The sequence below is a fragment of the Coregonus clupeaformis genome, chromosome 35, assembly GCF_020615455.1.
Source record: "Coregonus clupeaformis isolate EN_2021a chromosome 35, ASM2061545v1, whole genome shotgun sequence".
Classification (NCBI taxonomy): domain Eukaryota; kingdom Metazoa; phylum Chordata; class Actinopteri; order Salmoniformes; family Salmonidae; genus Coregonus; species Coregonus clupeaformis.
This window is the reverse complement of record NC_059226.1, coordinates 16,742,137-16,762,345: the sequence shown is the minus strand read 5'-3', so window position 1 is coordinate 16,762,345 and position 20,209 is coordinate 16,742,137. Positions and strand designations below refer to the sequence as shown.

Here is a 20,209-nt window from a genome sequence, read left to right as displayed (position 1 = left end):
CATTTTGTCTGTCATAGTTGACGTGTACCTATGATGAAAATTACAGGCCTCTCTCATCTTTTTAAGTGGGAGAACTTGCACAATTGGTGGCTGACTAAATACTTTTTTCCCCCACTGTACATATCCTTTTTTAAAATATATTTACCTTTATTACTTTCCAACCCCACTACCGCTTCCCTAATTGGAGTAAACTAGTGAACAACAATGCTTAGGCCTCTGTCACTATCGTCAGGGAGAGAAGTAGACCAATGCGCAGCGTGTTGAACGAACATGTTTAGACTTTATTTAATTAAAGCACGAACAAAACAATAAACGACTCGTAACGTCCAACGGTAACAAAGACCGACACGGAACAAAAACCCACAAACACAAAGGGAAAACATACAGTTTAAATATGGCTCCCAATCAGAGACAACCAGCCAACAGCTGACACTCGTTGCCTCTGATTGGGAGTCACTCAGGCAAAACATAGAAATAGACGAACTAGAACCCCCAACATAGAAACACACCACATAGAACAAACACACCCTGGCTCAACAACTAGAGTCCCATAGCCAGGGGTGTGACAGTACCCCCAAAGGCGCGGACTGCGACCGCGCCTCAAAAAAGAGCAAAACAGGGGAGGGCTGTGTGGGCATACCTCCTCGGCGGCGGTTCTGGCTCGGGCTTGACCCCCACTCCTTCTCTAACCCCCTAAGTACCCCTGGTCCGGTCTGGCCCTGCTGACCAGAGCTGAACTGAACACTGGTGGAGCGGATTGCTCTAGCTCCGGCGTGACGCAGCACCTGACCGGTGCCAGACCCGCCACCGGTGGAACAGGCACGGGCCGTGCCGGACTGACGACGCACACCACTGGCTTGGTGTGGGGAGCAGGAGCGGGCCGAGCCGGGCTGACGAAACGCACCCCTGACTTGGTGCGGGGAGCAGGAGCGGGCCGAACCGGGCTGACGAAGCGCACCACTGACTTGGTGCGGGGAGCAGGAACGGGCCGTGCCGGGCTGACGACGCGCACCACTGACTTGGTGCGGGGAGCAGGAACGGGCCGGACAGGGCTGACGAAACGCACCACTGACTTGGTGCGGGGAGCAGGAATGGGCCGGACTGGGCTGGCGACGCGCACCACAGACTTGGTGCGGAGAGCAGGAACGGGCCGGACAGGGCTGACGAAACGCACCACAGACTTGGTGCGGGGAGCAGGAATGGGCCGGACTGGGCTGGCGACGCGCACCGTAGACTTGGTGCGAGTGGCAGGAACAGGCCGGACCGTACTGGGAACACACACCACTGGCCCTACGTGGGGATCAGGAACAGGCCGGACCGGACTGGCAACACACGCCAGTACCTCTCGCCGTGCCTCTACATCTTCCACCCCCCTCTTCTACCAGTGGCCCCCGTAACCTGGCGGCCTCCTCTGCCAATCCGCTGGGCCGCTCTGCCGCGGTCTCCTGCTGGCCCGTCGTCCACGGCGTTAGCCCCCCTAAAAAAATTTCTGGGGGGTCTCTCTCCCATGGGCCAGGCCTCTATATTTCTCGCCCAACTCTCGCTCTCCTGCTTCCAACTCCAGCCATTCTGCTCCTCCTTTGGCTTGACCCAGTCGAGACTCTTCCTCCACTGTTCCCAAGTCCACCCTCTCTGCTCCTCACTAGGCTTGACCCAGTCGAGGTTGCCACGGAGATCTGCTAGCGATCTCCCCTGGTGATGGCTCCTGGACACGCTGCTTGGTCCAGTCTTGGTGGGTTTTTCTGTCACGATCGTCAGGGAGAGAAGTAGACCAATGCGCAGCGTGTTGAACGAACATGTTTAGACTTTATTTAATTAAAGCACGAACAAAACAATAAACGACTCGTAACGTCCAACGGTAACAAAGACCGACATGGAACAAAAACCCACAAACACAAAGGGAAAACATACAGTTTAAATATGGCTCCCAATCAGAGACAACCAGCCAACAGCTGACACTCGTTGCCTCTGATTGGGAGTCACTCAGGCAAAACATAGAAATAGACGAACTAGAACCCCCAACATAGAAACACACCACATAGAACAAACACACCCTGGCTCATTTACATTACATTTTACATTTTAGTCATTTAGCAGACGCTCTTATCCAGAGCGACTTACAGGAGCAATTAGGGTTAAGTGCCTTGCTCAAGGGCACATTTACGTCATTTAGCAGACGCTCCTATCCAGAACGACTCACAAATTGGTGCATTCACCCTATAGCCAGTGGGAAAACCACTTTACAAATTTTTTTTTGGGGGGGGGTAGAAGGATTACTTTATCCTATCCCAGGTAATCCTTAAAGAGGTGGGGTTTCAAATGTCTCCGGAAGGTGGTGAGTGACTCCGCTGTCCTGGCGTAGTGAGGGGAGCTTGTTCCACCATTGGGGTGCCAGAGCAGCGAACAGTTTTGACTGGGCTGAGCGGGAACTATGCTTCCGCAGAGGAAGGGAGCCAGCAGGCCAGAGGTGGATGAACGCAATGCCCTCGTTTGGGTGTAGGGACTGATCAGAGCCCGAAGGTACAGAGGTGCCGTTCCCCTCACTGCTCCATAGGCAAGCACCATGGTCTTGTAACGGATGCGAGCTTCAACTGGAAGCCAGTGGAGTGTGCGGAGGAGGGGGGTGACGTGAGAGAACTTGGGAAGGTTGAACACCAGACGGGCTGCGGCATTCTGGATGAGTTGTAGGGGTTTAATGGCACAGGCAGGGAGGCCAGCCAACAGCGAGTTGCAGTAGTCCAGACGGGAGATGACAAGTGCCTGGATTAGGACCTGTGCCGCTTCCTGTGTAAGGCAGGGTCGTACTCTCCGAATGTTGTAGAGCATGAACCTGCAGGAGCGGGTCACCGCCTTGATGTTAGCGGAGAACGACAGGGTGTTGTCCAGGGTCACGCCAATGCTCTTCGCACTCTGGGAGGAGGGCACAACGGAGTTGTCAACCGTGATGGCGAGATCATGGAACGGGCAGTCCTTCCCCGGGAGGAAGAGCAGCTCCGTCTTGCCAGGGTTCAGCTTGAGGTGGTGATCCGTCATCCATACTGATATGTCTGCCAGACATGCAGAGATGCGATTCGCCACCTGGTTATCAGAAGGGGGAAAGGAGAAGATTAGTTGTGTATCGTCAGCGTAGCAATGATAGGAGAGGCCATGTGAGGATATGACAGAGCCAAGTGACTTGGTGTATAGGGAGAAAAGGAGAGGGCCTAGAACTGAGCCCTGGGGGACACCAGTGGTGAGAGCACGTGGTGCGGAGACAGCTTCTCGCCACGCCACTTGGTAGGAGCGACCGGTCAGGTAGGACGCCATCCAGGAGTGAGCCGCGCCGGAGATGCCCAGCTCGGAGAGGGTGGAGAGGAGGATCTGATGGTTCACAGTATCAAAGGCAGCAGACAGGTCTAGAAGGACAAGAGCAGAGGAGAGAGAGTTAGCTTTAGCAGTGCGGAGAGCCTCCGTGACACAGAGAAGAGCAGTCTCAGTTGAATGACCAGTCCTGAAACCTGACTGGTTTGGATCAAGAAGGTCATTCTGAGAGAGATAGCAAGAGAGTTGGCTAAAGACGGCACGCTCAATAGTTTTGGAAAGAAAAGAAAGAAGGGATACTGGTCTGTAGTTGTTGACATCAGTGGGATCGAGTGTTGGTTTTTGAGAAGGGGAGCGACTCTCGCTCTCTTGAAGACGGAAGGGACATGGCCAGCGGTCAAGGATGAGTTGATCAGCGAGGTGAGGTAGGGGAGAAGGTCACCGGAGATGGTCTGGAGAAGAGAGGAGGGGATGGGGTCAAGCGGGCAGGTTGTTGGGCGGCCTGCAGTCACAAGTCGCAGGATTTTATCTGGAGAGAGAGGGGAGAAAGAAGTCAAAGCATAGGGTAGGGCAGTGTGAGTAGGACCAGCAGTGTCATTAGACTTAACAAACGAGGATCGGATGTCGTCAACCTTCTTTTCAAAGTGGTTGACGAAGTCATCCACAGAGAGAGAGGAGGGGGGATTCAGCAGGGAGGAAAAAGTGGCAAAGAGCTTCCTAGGGTTAGAGGCAGATGCTTGGAATTTAGAGTGGTAGAAAGTGGCCTTAGCAGCAGAAACAGATGAAGAAAATGTAGAGAGGAGGGAGTGAAAAGATGCCAGGTCGGCAGGGAGTTTAGTTTTCTTCCATTTCCGCTCAGCTGCCCGGAGCTCTGTTCTGTGAGCTCGCAATGAGTCATCAAGCCACGGAGCTGGAGGGGAGGACCGAGCCGGCCGGGAGGATAGGGGACACAGAGAGTCAAAGGATGCAGAAAGGGAGGAGAGGAGGGTTGAGGAGGCAGAATCAGGAGATTGGAGGGAGAAGGATTGAGCAGAGGGAAGAGATGATAGGATGGAAGAGGAGAGAGTAGTGGGAGAGAGAGAGCGAAGGTTGCGGCGGCGCATTACCATCTGTGTAGGGGCAGAGTGAGTAGTGTGGGAGGAGAGCGAGAGAGAAAAGGAAACAAAGTAGTGGTCGGAGACATGGAGGGGAGTTGCAGTGAGATTAGTAGAAGAGCAGCATCTAGTAAAGATGAGGTCAAGCGTATTGCCTGCCTTGTGAGTAGGGGGGACGGTGAGAGGGTGAGGTCAAAAGAGGAGAGGAGTGGAAAGAAGGAGGCAGAGAGAAATGAGTCAAATGTAGACATAGGGAGGTTGAAATCCCCCAAAACTGTGAGGGGTGAGCCATCCTCAGGAAAGGAACTTATCAAGGCGTCAAGCTCATTGATGAACTCTCCAAGGGAACCTGGAGGGCGATAGATGACAAGGATATTAAGCTTAAATGGGCTAGTGACTGTGACAGCATGGAATTCAAATGAGGAGATAGACAGATGGGTTAGGGGAAAAATTGAGAATGTCCACTTGGGAGAGATGAGGATTCCTGTGCCACCACCCCTCTGACCAGATGCTCTCGGGGTATGCGAGAACACATGGTCAGACGAGGAGAGAGCAGTAGGAGTAGCAGTGTTTTCAGTGGTAATCCATGTTTCCGTCAGCGCCAGGAAGTCGAGGGACTGGAGGTTAGCATAGGCTGGGATGAAGTCAGCTTTGTTGGCAGCAGAACGGCAGTTCCAGAGGCTGCCTGAGACCTGGAACTCCAGGTGTGGGGTGCGTGCAGGGACCACCAGGTTAGAGAGGCAGCAGCCACGCGGTGTGGGGCGTTTGTGTAGCCTGTGCAGAGAGGAGAGAACAGGGATAGGCAGAGGCATAGTTGACAGGCTGTAGCAAATGGCTACAATAATGCAGAGGAGATCGGAATGAGATGAGCTAAACATCAGGGAGAGAAATGAGCTAAACATCAGGGAGAGGAGAGAGCAGGGCCCTCTCACCAAAAACTTCTACCTCAGAAACTATAATTGTTTCACTGAACCACCCGAACAAAAACTCTACCAACTTCCACCTTTAGAAATTAGAATTGTTGTGAACCACAGCGGTTCAATGTTTAAAGGAATAGACTCAACCCACTTTATTCAGCTAGCTAACTATGACACCATAGCTAACTAGCATGCTAGCATCCAATAACACACCGTTTAGCACCAACACTTGGTCACAACAAACCACCAATAGTGTGTTAACACACTAAGCAGATAGTTCGTGTCCGTGTCTAGTTCCTATCATAACGCAGCAATGATTAACGTTGGCTAGCTAGCACAAATATATTGTATTTTAGCTACTACAGTACAGTTAGCTGGTCGTGTTGGCTAGCTAGCAATGGCCACTGTGTTGACTTTGTTTGAAGAACGGCTAGCTTCGTGCTACCCCCGGCACCGCCGAAAAACAATGCCAACCTACAGTAACTACCCACAACAGCCCACGATGCCTAGCTATGACGCCATGGCTAACTAGCATGCTAGCATCCAATAACACACAGTTTAGCACCAATACTTGGTTACAACAAACTACCAAGAGTGTGTTAACACACTAAACAGATAATTCATGTCCGTGTCTAGTTCCTTTCATAACGCAGCAAAAATTAAACGTTGGCTAGCTAGCACATTAACATTGGAAACAACTCTCCACCGTTGCACTAAACAGATAATTACCAATAGACGTTACCAGTAGCTACCCGCTAGCTAGCTAGCATACCAAGAGTGTGTTAACACACTAAACAGATAATTCATGTCCGTGTCTAGTTCCTTTCATAACGCAGCAAAAATTAAACGTTGGCTAGCTGGCACATTAACATTGGAAACAACTCTCCACCGTTGCACTAAACAGATAATTACCAATAAACGTTACCAGTAGCTACCCGCTAGCTAGCTAGCCTCGTGCTTCGCCGTGCTCCGCCGTAAACAATCCGCCTATTGGTAACACACTACACCATGAAGGACTGAAATCCTGCAGCGCCCGCAAGGTCCCCCTGCTCAAGAAAGCACATATACAGGCCCGTCTGAAGTTTGCCAATGAACATCTGAATGATTCAGAGGAGAACTGGGTGAAAGTGTTGTGGTCAGATGAGACCAAAATCAAGCTCTTTGGCATCAACTCAACTCGCCGTGTTTGGAGGAGGAGTCCCATAGCCAGGGTGTGACAGCCTCTACTTCCAGTTTATACATAGTATATACATTTTATAGACACAGTCAATTTTACAATAATTCTATTTTGTTTGTTTTTACTCCTGAACGTCCTCTACCCTCAACCTCTCCGATCATTTTCATGATGTCCATCCGGTTTGCTTCTATATGCCATATCTTTCTAACTGTGCTCTTTCACAAAAGCTCTAAACCTATAACCTATATACTTATTATGGACACAGTATGCTTACATTATTAGTTATCTTGTTGTTATTAGTTGTTGTTAGTTGTTATTAGTCCCATCCTTCAACTCCATTCAACACCACCCATCTATCTCTTACCACCATCCATATTGGATTTCTATTTGCCATATATATTTCAACTGTACTGTGATGTTTTACATAAGTTCTGAACCTTTCTATTCTCATTGTTTCTACAGATTGTAAATTGAAAATAAACATTTTTGCTAAAAGTATTATTATATTATTGATCGATTGAGTATGACTTTTCAGATCACCCAGTAATGCTATCTGAAGGGTTAGCTCCAGGTAAATATTGCAATCCTTTAGCCATTCCTGGACCTGTGTCCAAAAACAAGCTACAAATGGACAGTACCAAAACAAATTATCTAATGATTCTGTCTCTTTGCAGCAAAATCTGCCGAGCTGGGAAGATTGTATCCCCATATAAATAACATTCTATAGGTAGCAAGAATTTTATATAGTAATTTAAATGGAAAAATTCTAAGTTTTGAATCCGGCATCGTTTTGCGTATCAGTTCATAAACACTATGCCATGGAATCGGTACGTCAAAAATCTCTTCCCATCTATTTTGCAATCTATATGGGACGGCTGTCAATCCTTTGGTCCTTAAATGAAACTGGTATACTTTTTTATTTATCACAGTTTTCTTTAACCATTGATGTTCTTTAATGCAAGGCCGACAGAAAAGTTCCTTACTTTTTCCCCCTTCCACTTTTGTATGACTGAAGCTTTTAGTGATAGGTCTAATGCTTTAATATTTAATAATTTCTGTCCTTCTAATTCATATTCATTATATAATAGGCCCCTTTAATTTTGTCTGGCTTGCCGTTCCAAATCAAATGGAATATTTTTTTCTCATATAATTTAAAAAAACTGTTCGCTAGGCAAGACCATAAGCAAATAGGTCAACTGGGATAATACAAAAGAGTTAATCAGGGTGATTTTTCCACAAATTGACAGGTATGTACCTTTCCATGGTAACAGGATCTTATCTATTTTTGCTAACATTCTATTAAAATGTATTGGAGTGAGATCATTTATTTCATTTGGGATATGTATTCCGAGTATATCCACATCACCATCAGACCATTTTATTGGTAAACTACATGATAATGTAAAAAAAAATGTTTTAGTGATACAATATGTAATATAGTACATTTATCATAATTTGGTTGTAATCCAGAGAGGTTAGAAAATGTATCTAGATCCTTTATGAGGCTGTGGAGGGATTCAAGTTGTGGATTTAAAAGAAAACATGAATCATCAGCGTACAATGACACCTTTGTTTTTAAGCCCTGGATTTCTAATCCCTTAATATTATTGTTGGATCTGATTTTAATAGCTAACATCTCGATGGCCATAATAAATAGATATGCCAAGAGTGGACAACCTTGTTTCACTCCTCTTGACAGTTTAAAACTTTCTGAGAAATAGCCATTATTTACTATTTTACATCTAGGGTTACTATACATGATTTTAACCCAATTTATAAGAGATTCTCCAAAATTGAAATGCTCCAGGCATTTATATTTAAACCCCAGTCGTACTTTATCAAATGCCTTTTCGAAGTCTGCTATGAATAGCAGGCCTGGTTTCCCAGATTTTTCATAGTGTTCTATTGTTTCCAGTACTTGTCTTATATTATCTCCAATGTATCGTCCATGTAAAAAACCTGTCTAATTAGAATTAATAATGTCCGACAATACCTTTTTAATTCTATACGCTATACATTTTGCTAGAATTTTTGTAGTGTAGGGGGCCTCCAATTTTTTAAATGGACTGGATCTTTATATTTTCCACTTGTATCCTGTTTCAGTAAAATTTAAATCAGACCTTCTTCTTGAGTGTCTGATAATCTACCATTTACATAGGAGTGGTTAAAACATGCTAATAACGGTCATCTGAGTACAGTGGGGAGAACAAGTATTTGATACACTGCCGATTTTGCAGGTTTTCCTACTTACAAAGCATTTAGAGGTCTATCATTTTTATCATAGGTACACTTCAACTGTGTGAGAGACGGAATCTAAAACAGAAATCCAGAAAATCACATTGTATGATTTTTAAGTAATTAATTTGCATTTTATTGCATGACATAAGTATTTGATACATCAGAAAAGCAGAACTTAATATTTGGTACAGAAACCTTTGTTTGCAATTACAGAGATCATACGTTTCCTGTAGGTCTTGACCAGGTTTGCACACACTGCAACAGGGATTTTGGCCCACTCCTCCATACAGACCTTCTCCAGATCCTTCAGGTTTCTGGGCTGTCGCTGGGCAATACGGACTTTCAGCTCCCTCCAAAGATTTTCTATTGGGTTCAGGTCTGGAGACTGGCTAGGCCACTCCAGGACCTTGAGATGCTTCTTACGGAGCCACTCCTTAGTTGCCCTGGCTGTGTGTTTCGGGTCATTGTCATGCTGGAAGACCCAGCCACGACCCATCTTCAATGCTTTTACTGAGGGAAGGAGGTTGTTGGCCAAGATCTCGCGATACATGGCCCCATCCATCCTCCCCTCAATACGGTGCAGTCGTCCTGTCCCCTTTGCAGAAAAGCATCCCCAAAGAATGATGTTTCCACCTCCAAGCTTTAGTTTAGACCAAAAAGCTCTATTTTTGTCTCATCAGACCACATGACCTTCTCCCATTCCTCCTCTGGATCATCCAGATGGTCATTGGCAAACTTCAGACGGGCCTGGACATGCGCTGGCTTGAGCAGGAGGACCTTGCGTGCGCTGCAGGATTTTAATCCATGGCGGCGTAGTGTGTTACTAATGGCTTTCTTTGAGACTGTGGTCCCAGCTCTCTTCAGGTCATTGACCAGGTCCTGCCGTGTAGTTCTGGGCCCTCACCTTCCTCATGATCATTGATGCCCCATGAGGTGAGATCTTGCATGGAGCCCTAGACCGAGGGTGATTGACCGTCATCTTGAACTTCTTCCATTTTCTAATAATTGCGCCAACAGTTGTTGCCTTCTCACCAAGCTGCCCATCCCAGCCTTGTACACGTCTACAATTTTATCCCTGATGTCCTTACACAGCTCTCTGGTCTTGGCCATTGTGGAGAGGTTGGAGTCTGTTTGATTGAGTGTGTGGACAGGTGTCTTTTATACAGGTAACGAGTTCAAACAGGTGCAGTTAATACTGGTAATGGTGGAGAACAGGAGGGCTTCTTAAAGAAAAACTAACAGGTCTGTGAGAGACGGAATTCTTACTGGTTGGTAGGTGATCAAATACTTATGTCATGCAATAAAATGCAAATTAATTACTTAAAAATCATACAATTTGATTTTCTGGATTTTTGTTTTAGATTCCGTCTCTCACAGTTGAAGTGTACCTATGATAAAAATTACAGACCTCTACATGCTTTGTAAGTAGGAAAACCTGCAAAATCGGCAGTGTATCAAATACTTGTTTTCCCCACTGTATATCAAATTATCAAATTATTAGTACTTTCTTGTCTGAGAAAACCGAGATACTATGACAACGCCATCTGAGCCCTCTGCCCATAACAAGCACCTAATGGTCCATGAGAATGCTGCCCATTGGAATCTGTTGTTCCGTTGACATGGCAATGGACAGGAGAGGGAGTCTTGTCTTGATGTAAGGTACTATGACTATGTGGGGCTGTGGGTGAAAGGACTTGTGAAGAGCAGGAATGATGAAAGGAAGGAATTACAAATGATGATGATGATTACTGAGCTGATGAGAAGAACAAGGCCTACTCTCCTCTCGTTGTTACTCTGCTACCCCCAGAAAAATAAAAAGAACGACAGAACATCATTTTTCCTTTGATGTTTTGGTCTGTGTATGTGCTTCCAGTTCTGTTTGCATCATTATGTGTCTGGCCTGTCAAGTCTATAGAAAACCCATTTTCTGTGAAAAACGACCCTCAAAGTCACTTGGCTTTGGCTCTCAGAACTGCGCTTTCTTCGTTCTGCTAGAATAAAAGAGAAAAAGAGAGAATTTAGTGTGAACTTTCCTAGCTGTGCCCTCGGGCTTTTTCAATCCCTACATCTCCTCCCGGATTACATGGCTTTACGTTCCATAAGCGGCTGAGTGGGAATCGCAGGGCAAGCTTTCCCCGACACTGAGACGGAGCTGATGGGGATGAGTAGAGTAGAGGACACAGTAGCATCCTTGAAAATCAGACCAATTCAGCTTTTAGTCAGAGCTTTGTCTCGCTACTCTGTAAATACAGGACTGTTGAGAATCAGCTTCATGGCAGGGACTATGTACAAAATAAATACACAGTAAAACACAAAGAAGACATTGGATACTGCTCAGTTGAGACTTTATTAAAAAAACAGAAATATAGTGTTTATTAAAGTGGCACTCCACAATATAACACCAATTGAAAATATATATTTTAGATTAAAAACCAACATTGAAGAGCACCCAGGAATAGTTTTGAGACACTATAAACATCCATGATACAATATCATAAGCTTTCATTGTCAGCAGGACTCAAACCTGCACGGGAAGTTCCCAATAGATTTATAGTCCATCCCCTTAACCACTCAGCCACAGCAACCTAATAGTGTTGACACACAAACAGTGCCCTATCGCTGACTCTTATCATTGAGTTTTCAGAAGCAGCATGAAGTGGGTACAATGCAGGGTCTCTGTGTGTGTGTCTGTTATTGTTAGGGTTCAACAGTTTGTATTCAGAATGACTGATGGAAAGATGTGTTTTGTTTGACTGTATCAGAGTGGCAGTTTGTATGTGACCACGCAGCTTGCTTTGTTTGCTATTGTATGCTCAGCAGAGCAGTGCATGGCATGGCCCATGCTACAGTGTGATGTTGACTGGCTCTCTGACGCTGGTGACACACACACACACACACACACACACACACACACACACACACACACACACACACACACACACACACACACACACACACACACACACACACACAGAAAATATCCGATACTCAAAGAGAGAAAGGAGGGCGGTTCCCCAGTCTGGTAGCAGTAATCACATGGCCCTGGCCAAAAACCAACAACACAATGATATCACCACTGTTTGCAAAACAGTGCAATAGGGGGTATAGCTCAGTGGTAGAGCAATTGACTGCAGATCAATAGGTCCCTGGTTCAAATCTGGGTGCCCCCTCATTTTATTTCGGATTTCTGTAGTAGTCAAACGCCACAATACAATTGCTTCACAATTGCAATTTGATGATATTTTCTCTGTCGCTAATCACTTATTAGATCAGATGATGCTGTGATTTCAGTCAGTCAGCGAACAGCACCTGTGAGAACTGAGATGTTTGACAAATGATTGCTCTCCCCTTCCACCTGGGTCATCATCTGTGAAGGATCCCTTCCTCTCCATCTGTCAGGGAGCAATTGCTTCTGCCTTCCAATACACCTTTCAAACCAGGACGTTTTTCTGCCAACTTTAGCATCCGGTCAAATTTGGCTGACATTTCTTTATACTTCTACTTTTATTTCCGCCAACCGACCTAGTCATGCCGACCTAGTTCTGCCTATGGCTTAGTATGAAGTGTAACCGTAATGCTGAGGCAACTCCAAAAGCCCGCGGAGGTTGTGTAATATGAACACGAGACTCACATGCTTTTGAAAATATAGATAGTCATTATTTTCTATCGGTATCATGATGAAGAGACTCTCAATGTAAGACCCTATGCTCCCTAACAAAGCGGAGTGAGGGTAGGAAAGACATGAAACGTGGATCAAAAAAGCATGGGCTTGCCTTGGGCTCTGTTTCTTTTTTAAATATGAAAGCGATTCCACACGTTGCCGTAACGCCTTGTCTGTTCAATGAACAAAATAACTATTGTGCATGGCACAGCCATGTAGCCTACAGGCTGCACAAACACCCACATCTGCCACTTACTGCCACTCCTAAAGTTGCCGGCATGTGCACGGGAGATAGCATGTGCACGGGAGATAATTCTCTGGTAAAAATAGGATTGTATGAATTGAATTAAAAAACACATTGGCAGATATTTTTACAGGCAACATACCATAAAGTCTGTCTGTAAAGTGTACAAGTCTCATCTCTCAAACTCTTCTCCCTGTATTTCAAGGCTCACTGTAGAGAAATTACTCTACCTCGGCTTCCATCCATGATATTGTCCTTATTGAGTATTCTCCCCTACATGTTTAATTTAAGTTAACATGATTACTCCCCTTTTGAATTTTTTATCACTCCTCCACAGGGGACTTGTTCCCACCTTCAGATCTTTCTCTCCAATCTCAGAGAAATTGTTCCCGCTCAGATCTTGTGTCTAATCTTTGAGCAATTCCTCCTCTTGCTGAGCCTAAGTGTGGGTGTGAGAGCTTGCGTCCCAAATCGCACTCTATTCCCTTTATATAGTGCCATTTCGGATACACACAGATACAGCAATGATAGTTAAGGGAGGACTTTTATCACTCACCCAGTTTGGTAATTGGACGTTTTCGATGGGGTTGTGAAGCCATGCAGTAAGAGGAGTCGAGGGGAGAGAGCCAGCCTTCATCATCCAGATGGGAGAATTAAAGTGAATTAACAGACCCAACATGCAGAGAACCCCTGTGGATCAGAACACCCTCTGTGTGGCATTTAACAAAGCAGACCTGCATAATCTCATCCAGTACTGCTGGGGAGATGGGGAGGGTGCCAGAATTAACTTGAATTAACTTGAATTTGACATCAATGAATGATGTACGTGAAAGTAATTGTACGCGCTTATCTTGACTCTGAATCGGCCCATAAGAGAGAGAAATATGAATATGACTACATTGGTATGTTAAATGGGCAGGCATGTTCTTTTCCTGATGGAGGTGGTGAGCAGGCGTTTGACAAGGCGCCCGGCTGGAAGCGATGTGTCTACCAGCCGTGCACTGCAGCACTGATGAAATCCACTCTGTGGTCTATTGATCTGGCCTGCGGTTTGATTGATGCTGTCTTTAAAAATTCATTAGGTTGAGGCATGGGGGAGCTGCAGGGCAGCGGGAAAATAGCGTTGTTGTGTTGCTCTGTACCACACACACACTTCACATAGCTTTTAGATACGTGCACGACACACACACACACACACACACACACACACACACACACACACACACACACACACACACACACACACAGACTGTCAGGGGTGCTGAAGGTGGGTGTGGTGCAGGAATCAAGCGCAGGACGCAGAAGCTAAGTCCAAAAGACTTTAGTGAATTATTCACGTAGTACACGAGAACCATAAGCCCGGAGGCGAAATAAAGGCGCACACAGGCGTCAAACAAAAGGCGCACTAACATGTGCGAAAACCTCTCCAAACAACGGAGGGAAGATAACGTAGCTCAGAACACCAAACAGAAGAGCAATCACACACAACACCAAACACACACAACGAGAACTAAATAGGACACTAATGAGGACTAACTAGACACAGGTGTACAACATCAAGACAAAACCAAACGAACATGAAACATAGATCGGTGGCAGCTAGTACTCAAGGGACGACGACCGCCGAAACCTGCCCGAACAAGGAGGAGGAGCAGCCTCGGCCGAAACCGTGACAGTACCCCCCTTGACGCGCGGCTCCAGCCGTGCGCCGACCCCGGCCTCGGGGACGACCAGGAGGGCGCGGAGCAGGGCGCGCAGGATGGTCCCGGTGGAACTCCGACAGGAGAGATGGGTCTAGGATGTCCCTCCGCGGCACCGCTCCTCCGGGCCGTACCCCTCCCACTCCACGAGATACTGGAGACCCCCCATCCGGCGTCTTGAGTCCAAGATGGACCGAACGGTGTACGCCGGAGCCCCCTCGATGTCCAATGGGGGCGGAGGAGTCTCTCCTATCTTTTTTTTTTTTTTTTTTTTTTTTTTTTTTTTGTCATTTAGCAGATGCTCTTATCCAGAGCGACTTACAGTTAGTGAATGCATTTTATTTATTTTTTCCTACCCCCTGTGGGAATCGAACCCACAACCCTGGCGTTACAAACGCCATGCTCTATCAACTGAGCTACATCCCTGCCGGCCATTCCCTCCCCTACCCTGGACGACGCTGGGCCAATTGCGCGCCGCCCCATGGGTCTCCCGGTCGCGCCGGCTACGAGCCTGGATTCGAACCAGGATCTCTAGTGGCACAGCTAGCACTGTGATGCAGTGCCTTAGACCACTGCGCCACTCGGGAGACGTTCCTTCCTGGAGTGGACCAGCTACCACCGGCCTGAGAAGAGACACATGGAACGAGGGGTTAATATTCTTATATTCAACAGGCAGATGTAACCTATAACACACCTCGTTCAATCTTCTCAGGACTTTAAAAGGCCCCACAAACCGCCGACCCAGCTTCCAGCAGGGCAGGCGGAGGGGTAGGTTTCTGGTAGAGAGCCAGACTCGATCTCCGGGTGCGTACACCGGCCCCTCACTGCGGTGGAGATCGGCGCTCGCCTTGTGACGACGGATGGCCCGCTGCAGGTGGACGTGTGCAGCGTTCCATGTCTCCTCCGAGCGCCTCATCAAATCATCCACCGCAGGGGCCTCGATCTGGCTCTGCTGCCAAGGTGCCAGAACCGGCTGGTAACCTAACACACATTGGAAGGGGGTTAGGTTGGTAGAGGAGTGGCGGAGAGAGTTCTGGGCCATCTCGGCCCAGGGAATGTACCGAGCCCACTCCTCAGGCCGGTCCTGGCAATACGACCTCAGAATCCTACCCACATCCTGGTTGACTCGTTCTACCTGCCCGTTACTCTCCGGGTGGTACCCTGAGGTAAGGCTCACCGAGACCCCCAAACGCTCCATGAACGCTCTCCATACTCGGGAGGTAAACTGGGGGCCTCGATCAGACACTATATCCTCGGGTACCCCGTAATGCCGGAAGACGTGGGTAAATAGTGCCTCTGCGGTTTGTAGGGCAGTAGGAAGACCCGACATAGGGAGGAGACGACAGGCCTTAGAGAACCGGTCCACAACGACCAGGATGGTGGTATTCCCCTGAGAGAGGGGAAGGTCTGTAACAAAATCCACCGAGAGGTGGGACCATGGTCGTTGTGGAACGGGCAGGGGTTGTAACTTACCCCTGGGCAGGTGTCTGGGCGCCTTACACTGGGCGCACACCGAGCAGGAGGAGACATAAACCCTCACATCCCTGGCTAACGTGGGCCACCAGTATTTAGTGCTAAGACAATGCACTGTCCGGCCAATACCCGGATGTCCAGAGGAGGGTGACGTGTGAGCCCAGTAAATGAGTCGATTCCGAATCTCGAGCGGAACGTACTTCCGACCCTCAGGACACTGTGGAGGGCTGGGGTCGGTACGCAACGCTCGCTCGATTTCAGCATCGACCTCCCACACCACCGGTGCCACAAGACAAGACTCCGGTAGTATGGGAGTAGGCTCAACGGACCTCTCCTCCGTGTCATACCGCCGGGACAGCGCATCTGCCTTACCATTCTGGGACCCAGGGATGTACGTGATTTTAAATACGAACCTGGCGAGAAACATACTCCATCGAGCCTGGCGAGGATTCAGTCTCCTCGCTGCCCGGATGTACTCCAGGTTCCGATGGTCAGTCAAAATGAGGAAAGGGTGTTGAGCTCCCTCAAGCCAATGCCTCCACACCTTAAGGGCCTGAACTACAGCTAACAGCTCCCTGTCCCCGACGTCATAATTTCGCTCCGCCGGGCTGAGCTTTTTAGAATAAAAAGCACAGGGGCGGAGTTTAGGTGGCGTGCCGGACCGTTGAGAGAGTACGGCCCCTATACCGGCCTCAGACGCGTCCACCTCGACCTGAAAGGGTAATGCGGGGTCGGATGCGCCAGCACCGAGCCGACGTAAACAGGTCCTTCAGTCTCCTAAAGGCCCTGTCCACATCAGCTGACCACTGCAGGCGCACCGGACCCCCTTTCAGAAGGGACGTGATGGGAGCTGCCACCTGTCCAAAACCCCGGATAAACCTCCGGTAGTAATTCGCAAAGCCCAAGAACTGCTGCACCTCTTTGACAGTGGTTGGGGTTTGCCAATTATGCACAGCTGACACACGATCCACCTCCATTCTCACCCCTGACGCGGACAACCGATAACCCAAAAAGGAGACCGACTCCTGGAAAAACAGACATTTCTCTGCCTTGACATATAGGTCGTTCTCCAACAGCCTCCTCAATACACGATGCACCAGGGCTATATGCTTGGCTCGGGTAGACGAGTACACTAGAATGTCATCAATGTACACGACCACCCCTTGCCCCTGCATATCCCGGAAAATGTAATCTACGAAGGATTGGAAGACTGATGGAGCATTCATCAACCCATATGGCATGACGAGATACTCGAAATGACCTGACGTGGTACTAAACGCTGTTTTCCATTCGTCGCCCTCCCTAATGCGCACCAAGTTATTTTTTTTTTTTTTTATTTCACCTTTATTTAACCAGGTAAACCAGTTGAGAACAAGTTCTCATTTACAACTGCGACCTGGCCAAGATAAAGCATAGCAGTGCGATAAAAACAACAACACAGAGTTACATATGGGGTAAAACAAAACAAAAATCAAAAAAATACAACAGAAATACAATTAATATACAGTGTGCAAATTTAGCAAGTTATGGAGGTAAGGCAATAAAATAGGCTATAGTGCAAAATAATTACAATTTAGTATTAACACTGGAATGATGTGCAAGAGATGATGTGCAAATAGAGATACTGGGGTACAGATGAGCAAAATAAATAACAATATAGGGATGAGGTAGTTGGGCGGGCTAATTTCAGATGGGCTGTGTACAGGTGCAGTGATCGGTAAGGTGCTCTGACAACTGATGCCTAAAGTTAGTGAGGGAGATAAGCGTCTCCAGCTTCAGAGATTTTTGCAGTTTGTTCCAGTCATTGGCAGCAGAGAACTGGAAGGAATTGCGGCCAAAGGAGGTGTTGGCTTTGGGGATGACCAGTGAGATATACCCGCTGGAGCGCAGACTACGGGTGGGTGTTGCTATGGTGACCAATGAGCTAAGATAAGGCGGGGATTTGCCTAGCAGTGATTTATAGATGGCCTGGAGCCAGTGGGTTTGGCGACGAATATGTAGTGAGGACCAGCCAACAAGAGCGTACAGGTCACAGTGGTGGGTATTATATGGGGCTTTGGAGACAAAACGGATGGCACTGTGATAGACAACATCCAATTTGCTGAGTAGAGTGTTGGAGGCTATTTTGTAAATGACATCGCCGAAGTCAAGGATCGGTAGGATAGTCAGTTTTACAAGGGCATGTTTGGCAGCATGAGTGAAGGAGGCTTTGTTGCGAAATAGGAAACCGATTCTAGATTTAACTTTGGATTGGAGATTCTTAATGTGAGTCTGGAAGGAGAGTTTACAGTCTAACCAGACACCTAGATATTTGTAGTTGTCCACGTACTCTAGGTCAGACCCGTCTAGAGTAGTGATTCTAGTCGGGTGGGCGGGTGCAAGCAGCGTTCGGTTGAAGAGCATGCATTTTGTTTTACTAGTGTTTAAGAGCAGTTGGAGGCTACTGAAGGAGTGTTGTATGGAATTGAAGCTCGTTTGGAGGTTTGTTAACACAGTGTCCAATGAAGGGCCAGATGTATACAAAATGGTGTCGTCTGCGTAGAGGTGGATCTGAGAGTCACCAGCAGCAAGAGCGACGTCATTGATATACACAGAGAAAAGAGTTGGCCCAAGAATTGAACCCTGTGGCACCCCCCATAGAGACTGCCATAGGTCCAGACAACAGGCCCTCCGATTTGACACATTGAACTCTATCTGAGAAGTAGTTGGTGAACCAGGCGAGGCAGTCATTAGAGAAACCAAGGCTATTTAGTCTGCCAATAAGAATGCGGTGGTTGACAGAGTCGAAAGCCTTGGCCAGGTCAATGAAAACGGCTGCACAGTACTGTCTATTATCGATCGCGGTTATAATATCATTTAGGACCTTGAGCGTGGCTGAAGTGCACCCATGACCAGCTCGAAACCGGATTGCATAGCAGAGAAGGTACGGTGGGATTCGAAATGGTTGGTGATCTGTTTGTTGACTTGGCTTTCAAAAACTTTTGAAAGGCAGGGCAGGATGGATATGGGTCTGTAACAGTTTGGATCTAGAGTGTCACCCCCTTTGAAGAGGGGGATGACCGCGGCAGCTTTCCAATCTCTGGGGATCTCAGACGTTACGAAAGAGAGGTTGAACAGGCTAGTAATAGGGGTTGCGACAATTTCGGCGGCTAGTTTTAGAAAGAAAGGGTCCAGATTGTCTAGTCCAGATGATTTGTAGGGGTCCAGATTTTGCAGCTCTTTTAGAACATCAGCTGTCTGGATTTGTGTGAAGGAGAAGCGGGGGGCATGGGCAAGTTGCAGCGGAGGGTGCAGAGCTGGTGGCCGGGGTAGTGGTAGCCAGGTGGAAAGCATGGCCAGCCGTAGCAAAATGCTTGTTGAAATTCTCGATTATTGTAGATTTATCGGTGGTGATAGTGTTTCCTAGCCTCAGTGCAGTGGGCAGCTGGGAGGAAGTGCTCTTATTTTCCATGGACTTTACAGTGTCCCAAAACTTTTTGGAGTTAGTGCTACAGGATGCAAATTTCTGTTTGAAAAAGTTAGCCTTTGCTTTCCTAACTGCTTGTGTATATTGGTTCCTAACTTCCCTGAAAAGTTGCATATCACGGGGGCTATTTGATGCTAATGCAGTACGCCACAGGATGTTTTTGTGCTGGTCAAGGGCAGTCAAGTCTGAGGAGAACCAGGGGCTGTATCTGTTCTTAGTTCTGTATTTTTTGAATGGGGCATGTCTATTTAAGATTGAGAGGAAATTACTTTTAAAGAACAACCAGGCATCCTCTACTGACGGAATGAGATCTATATCCATCCAGGATACCTGGGCCAGGTCAATTAGGAAGGCCTGCTCGCTGAAGTGTTTTTGGGAGCGTTTGACAGTGATGAGGGTGGTCGTTTGACCGCGGACCCGTTACGGACGCAGGCAATAAGGCAGTGATCGCTGAGATCCTGGTTGAAGACAGCGGAGGTGTATTTAGAGGGTAAGTTAGTCAGGATGATATCTATGAGGGTACCCATGTTTACGGATTTAGGGTTGTACCTGGTAGGTTCGTTGATAATTTGCGTGAGGTTGAGGGCATCTAGCTTGGATTGTAGGATGGCTGGGGTATTAAGCATATCCCAATTTAGGTCACCAAGCAGTACGAACTCTGAGGATAGATGGGGGGCAATCAGTTCACATATGGTGTCCAGGGCACAGCTGGGGGCTGAGGGGGGTCTGTAGCAAGCGGCAACAGTGAGAGATTTATTTCTGGAAAGGTGGATTTTAGAACTAAAAGCTCAAACTGTTTGGGCACAGACCTGGATAGTATGATGGAGCTCTGCAGGCTATCTCTACAGTAGATTGCAACTCCACCCCCCTTTGGCAGTTCTATCTAGACGGAAAATGTTATAGTTGGGGATGGAAATTTCAGAATTTTTTGGTGGCCTT

The 20,209-nt window shown here is 47.4% G+C and overlaps 1 non-coding gene across 1 annotated transcript; it reads left to right on the top strand.

The window, feature by feature from the left end:
* Positions 1–11,824: 11,824 nt before the first annotated feature.
* trnac-gca lies at positions 11,825–11,896 on the top strand. Its single transcript has one exon. It is a non-coding gene; the product is annotated as a tRNA-Cys (tRNA).
* Positions 11,897–20,209: the final 8,313 nt, after the last annotated feature.